Consider the following 6,770-nt stretch of genomic DNA (forward strand, 5'->3'; position numbering starts at 1 on the left):
TCCAGGCCTCTGCAGATTTCAACATGCCAGACTACATTGTCAGACAAGGTTGTAGAAGTGAATATCTTGCTGGACATCATGTTTTGAACACACTCTGCAAGTGCTAAATGACCTGTACTAGACCTGAGAAATAGGGGATTGGCCCTTGCCTGTGCATTTTACAAGGACAATTAGGGTTACACAGAGTCCTGCAGCCAGATACTGCAGCATATGCAAATATTCCTCCAACAGGAGTTCCCTGATGGGCCCTGCCCATCTGGAGATGTCTGTGCTGCAGGGATCACTGCTTGCCAGACAGAATTTGGCTGGTTTGGAAACCAGTAGCTATGTAGCTTTGGCAGCATCCAAGGTTCCCAGGGCCTTCCTGGAGAGTACTTAGAGCTGATTGCCCTTTCATTGAGGGCCAAAGTGGTCCCTGGACATGCTGGGAGGTGCTAGTGACAGAAGGTCATTGCTGCTTTGAAGCCCATAAGTGGAGATTAAATATAGGGAAAGGAGCAATGTCATAGGAAAAAAATGGCTTACTTTGCAGTTCTTAAAATCAGATAATCTTCTTTGGACTGAGCAGCACTTCTCTAATCTGAGAAGGAAAAAGCCTGCTCCCTCTCCCAGTGAAGAACCACTAATGAGCCAGTACCCCACTGCCCACAAGGGTTGTGGGTACCAACAAAAACTTCTTCTTCCTCTCTTACTTTCACATGTCCTGATTCCCTCTCCTTTAAAAGAGTGGTGGGATGAGCAATATATCTGCAGTAAGTCTGTGGCAGAGTGGCCACCAGAAATGAAATTACTATTCATCACCTGAGCTGCCATAGCAGATTGGACTCAGGTATTCATTGCTCAGTCCAGAAAGGAAATAAAATTTCTTGTCCCAGGTGACCTCCATAAAGTCACTGAGCTACACAGTGAGCTACAGACTAAGCTACAGCTCACTTGCCTATGCTCCCAGAGTTTGCATGGATAAACTGTTTCAGCCTTTTCACCCATCTCTGTGCCTACAGAAACTTTTCTGGAGTCTGCTCTACATGGAGAGCTACAAATAAGTTCAATAACTTTTATATTAGACTTTACAAGTGGTTCCTTCCTCTCTAAGCAATGCAAATAAGGACAGATGTGTCAGGTGTGCCAAGTTTTAAGACTTTCCTGCCTTCCAATGTCTTCATTGAATACCAGTGCCCTCAGCTCAGACTGGGAGAAGTTACTAAGTGACCCCAGTTTCAGCTCAGGCTTGTTTTCCTGTGAGGAAGTAAGAGTTAATGCTACAACACCCCCTTCTCTGCAGGGCACTGTGTGCTAGGGGGTGCTTAATGGTCAGTGAGTGGCTTCAGCTCTACTCTCAGTGCTGCTTCATTTATTTACTATCAGAAAGAGAAAAACAAATTGTGTGTCAGTGCCTACCTATTCTTTAGGGTTCATCCTGAAGAGAGAAATCAATGACTCGATCTCTTCTTGAAGCACCTACATTAAAACACTGGGAGTGAAGTCTGACACTGTGTGTGTGTGTGTGTGTGTGTGTGTCCATGCATGGTTCAGCATTGCCATTCATCTTCACTCTCCAAATCAACAATTATCTGGAGTCCCCCAGGAGGGAAATGCACTCCTCTCATAAGCTTGCAGTAATGACTAGGAAGCAGTGGTGTGTAACAGGATCCCCAGTGCTAAGCTTTCCCTGATAACCACATAGACTAATAAAATAACCCCAAGTTGGTTCCAGTCCTTAACGTTTCCTTATTACTATTCCATGGGGCCTGTGCTGTGAAGAGAAACATCACTTCCCTGCAAACTAATATCCAAATGCAAGTCGTGCTTAGCATCTTACATGGGTCCTCGTAAATTTGAGTGAGTTCCCTGTGTCTTCCATCTCTTTGACCTGACAGGATGATCACTCCCTGCTACCTCTGAGGAAATATTCTGCACTTATGTATTTCCTTCCTAATTTCTTAGTCTATAACTTTCTTTTACCCTTCTTCATTGCCTAACTCTGACCACTGTTGGAAGCAAAGACCAGTAACCCTTGAGATTTTTCTATGCAAGCCAGATCCATTTTTTGTCAGAAGACCAGAAAAAAAGTTGAAGGAGGTTAACATAAGAAATCCATGAGAACTTTGCAATAAAAATTTCTTTACTTTGGGATGAGATGGTACAGTGCTGAAAACATACCTAAAAAAGAATCAGCTACTAAAATATGGTTTACATCCAACCCAGCCTGACATGGACAGTCCTTTCCCATATCTCCTTGTTCTGTGTGTATGTGCTGACTGATCTTTGTGCTCACATAATTGGAGAGAGCAGGAGCTTGTGTATTTGCTCTATGATATTATTGATATTATTGATTATGAACTCTTCCCTGTACATAAATCTGCTTGCCTCCTTACAGAAGTTATAGCTATTCATGCCAATTTTTAGTTACATATTAAAATATGTCTGTCTCTCACCCAGGGGACCTTGACATTGGTTAAAATTGCAGCCTACACACACAAGAACAGCTCCAGAGCATGAAAGACACAGCACTCATCATGTGGTCCAATAGGCTGTGGATTTTTGTGCCTACGTGCACATGCATTTGTTCTAGCCAGACCCTGCCTGGGTATGATAACAGCAGCAGAAGCCCAGACAAAGACAAAGGTTAAGAAGCAGGCAGAAGTGGAGAAGAGATTGTGGAGAAGGCAGGGGAAAAGAAGAGACAGCAGAAAGAAAAAATAATTCACAGGTATACAACACCCAAAGACAAAGAATATATTCATGTGTACCTGCTCTCATGTACAGACCACAAAGCTCCCTGCCAAGAAACAATCACCCCCATTTTGCCTGCCAGGAAGCTCATCATCCAAGGGGGAATCTCTTGTTCAGGGTTGCTCCCCAGGCAGGAGGTAGAGCTGCCAGACACGGTATCACCTCCTGTGTCCCAGCAGCCCAGCCACAGCAATGAGGAAATTCTCAGCTTTGCAATCCACAGCTGGGATGCACTTCCCAGGGACATGGCTGTGCCAGAGACACCAGCTCTGGTCCCAAAAGCCCACACAGTGAAGAACAGGACCATGGTATGGAGCAGAAGAAAGGCATTGTGTAGTGGTGTGGGAGGAAAATAGGTCCTGTGCTCAAGGAATCAGGGCAACGTTCCTGACTGAGTGTCATGACACCAGGGAGGCTGGGGGACACCTTCTCAGTATGGCAGGTGGCAGGCAGTGAGAGAAGCCAGCCTTGTCCTGCCCTGTGCTGCTTTGGCTACAGCTCTCCGTACTACAAAGGGTCATTTTCCATAACTCCTGAAGGCAGCAAGGAATTTCCACAGGACTGACAGAAATCTTGTGTTGTGCTAGTATTTTAAAAGGGTAAAGGAGATGACCCAGGTAATTATAGGCCTGTCAAGCTGACATCGATCCCAGGTAAAATAATGAAGCAGCTAATAAGGGAAATATAATTCATGCCCATCAGCAGGGGCTTATGGAAAACAGACCCTGTCAAATGAACTTAATATCTTTCTTTGTTGTGATTACAAGTTTACTTGATGAAGTCAGTGGTGTTGATGGCAAAAAAAATAAAGATTTTCCAAAGCATTCAACTTGGTGCCACATACTATCTGCATTTAAATCCTAGAACAATACAAAGCCAACAGAATATGTGGTAAATGAATTAAAGTCGCTGACTCTGAAAATATGAAAGAAACCAGAAAGCTGTCATCATGGCGATTGTCTAATGGATTGAATCCCACAAGGTGAGGTGGGTTGCATGATGGTATTTTACTTTCATACCTATGGTCTACTGAAATCTGTAATCAAATCTGTCGTACTGAGATTGGAAGGCTAAAAAAATTATGAGGAGACATCACTGATACAAAAAACTTTGTAATTTCTGGTGATCTTGAAGGAACAAGTATGGTAGAACTATATGTGTTTCAGTTGAGTCCAATGTGAAGTAAGCATATCTAAGAACAGAAAATGTAGGTGATATCTGCAGGACAGGGAACAGACAGGGATGCCTTCAAAAATGAGTTGTGAACCCCAATTAGTCATGCATAAATATCCAGTGTAATACTGTCAACAAAAGGTCTGGTAGAGCACCTGATCAGTGCCACCTCTGTATCCAGTAAGAAGATAATTCACCCTTTATTTGAAACTTGCAACCACATCAGCAACCCAGACTGCTCAGTTCAAGAAACAGTTTGATGAAATGGAGATGCTCAGAGAAGATCCAGGACAATATCCCTGGGATTTGCAAACCTGCCTTTCTAGGCATGACTCCAAGAGCCAAAGTGCTCCGTTTACCAGGATGATGGCTGTGGCGGTGATCTGACCATCATCTTTTGGCTTCCAACAGAGAGGAAAGCATCAATAGCAAAAGTACTATTGATTTTGGTGGGGTAGCTACTTGCTGAGCGATACCTGCTCTGGAGCTGGTCCTTGATGAATAACTCTACTCCCAGTATTTATCTCCTGTACCTGTAAGTAAGGACCATTACTTGTCTGCTTGTCAGGACATTGCAACAACTGAGATAACAGCTGAAAAGCACTGCCTCAGTGCCAGCTCACCATATAGCTCCATACATTTTATTATTGAGTCAGCTCAGCACTGAGCAAACTGCAAAGTCTCACTTATGCCCCAAATGGCTTCCTTTGCCTCAGAGGCATCAGGAAAGGCTCAAAATAGCCAGAGAGGCTCTCACAAAACCTTCCTGCTGGGAATACCAACGTGCACCATGCACAGCCTAAGTGCACATCCTGTACTGTGGTTTAAGCCATGATACCAAGTTGAGCTAGTGCAGATGGCTGTGCACTATTAATTGATTGCTAACAGTAATAAATGGCTCCATAGTGTGGACTTGTAGTCTTATAAATAAGGTCCCTGGCATTTGTATTGACAGTAGGCAGCATGTGGAAATGTTCTGGAGAGAGGTGAGCTCCCAGCCCCTGTGGAATGCAAGCTGCCACCCTGCATCTTGGCCAAGCAACTATTTATTTTGTATTTCAATTAGAAAAAAGCTCATCAGATCCTTTGGTAGGAAAAGGAAATTAAAAATAAGACTGACCTCTAAGCCCACTCTGGGGGCTAAATTTTCTTATTTGATTAACATTTCCCAGGTCCAGAAATAGAAAGGGTGGCTGGCTAATAGGCTTAAGATCTCTGAGGTGAAATGATGCTACTGACTGAAGAATATGCATTAGCTGGCATCAGCGCAGCCAGAAAAAAAAAGGAGAAATCCACTTAGAGCTGCTTCTCCTGTAAGATAAGCCCCAGGTTCACAGAGTGAGATGCCTCCTCCCTGCTGCAGCAGTGAATTAAGTTTGTCATTTGTTATTGTGTCTTTCCAGCGCACAAAATAGCAGCCCTGGGCTGTAATCTCCACTCATCTGAGTCTGCACAGTAATTGCTGGCAGCCATGGAAACCAAACTTCCCACAGTCATTTATAAACTTGACCCTCCTTGCTTCCTTATTGCTGTATTCAGCCAAGCCCTTGATGGGGGTAAGTGAAGAGAGAGGAAATCGTAAACTGCAAAAAAATCCAAACGTTTGGCGGCAGAGCACAGAGAGCTGGCCAAGAGCCCATCTGTGAGTGGAGCCTTTCCAATGTCACCGCTGGCTTTGCAGCAGGCTCCTGGAGGAGGAGGTGGAGCAGTGCCATCTGCTGTGATGAGCTCCCTTTAATGACTAACGGGCCTTGATCTGCATCGCAAGGGATGGGAGGATGTCTCCTCGCTTCCAAATCCCACCACCGCCTTCCCAGGGAGCCTTGGCCATGCCACATGCTTGCTTTCTGCCTGAGACATCCCACTGTAAACTGGGGATAGCCTGTTTCACAGCATCATGATGAAGGTGAAATGATGAAGGCCTCTCAGTAGATCAAAGATTTGGAGCACAGAATGCCAAAGAACTCATCCTTCTGTTTTCCTCAAGAAGATTTTAAAAATGTTTCCAGCCCAGCTGAAGATGGAAACCTTGCCTAGGTGACATCCCACCAGAAAACTCTATCAATCACCAAATACTCACTACATGCACATTCTTTGGATGGCTGAAGCCAGGTGAGACCTCTGGCATCACTGTTAATTACACAACTTTGTGGCCATCCAGAAACCTGATCATCTTATAATTGCTGTGAAATACCTATAGCAGCAACAAAAACCAAAGAAATAATTTGATAATGGCTAGATTTTATCTAGCTTAATTATTCAAGGATCCTCAGCTGTCACACTTCAGGAACAGCAATGACTGAATACTGACAGGAATTTCAACACTATTGAAAAACAAGTCATTGACCTTTGGGAGCATCAGGTTACATCACCTGGCAAATGGCTACATGTCATTCCTACAATCCACTTGTAAGGGTTTCTTTTCTTTCCCCAGTACTTTTGCTATGTCAATATTATTTGATCTAAAGCCTAGTCCAAAAGGATGACTTTTTCTTCTTAACATGCCACACCAGGTTATGATATCCTGTCAAAACATGTTAAGCCAGGCTCAGTTATGTTAAAAAGTGACACATCTATAGCAGCTGCAGCATTCAAAGATGGTCTTTTCTGGCATGGTGAATTAAGAAGTACACCACCTCATTTAATTTTTTTTCCTTTGGGAAGAGGGAAGCTAATTAAGATATGCTTAGCATGGTCATCTTTTTTTTTTTTTCTAAAATACAGACCTCTGTAACTATTTGGACCTTATTTAAATGGAAAAGAATATGATTTGGTGTCATTATTTACCTAAGAGCTGTGTGCTAGTCATAAAGTTTGGCTCTAGAGGTTAAATTTTCTTGTGTTCAGATTTGTTTTGAGCTAAT

The sequence above is a fragment of the Geospiza fortis genome, unplaced genomic scaffold (genome assembly GCF_000277835.1).
Source record: "Geospiza fortis unplaced genomic scaffold, GeoFor_1.0 scaffold173, whole genome shotgun sequence".
NCBI classification, from domain to species: Eukaryota; Metazoa; Chordata; class Aves; order Passeriformes; family Thraupidae; genus Geospiza; species Geospiza fortis.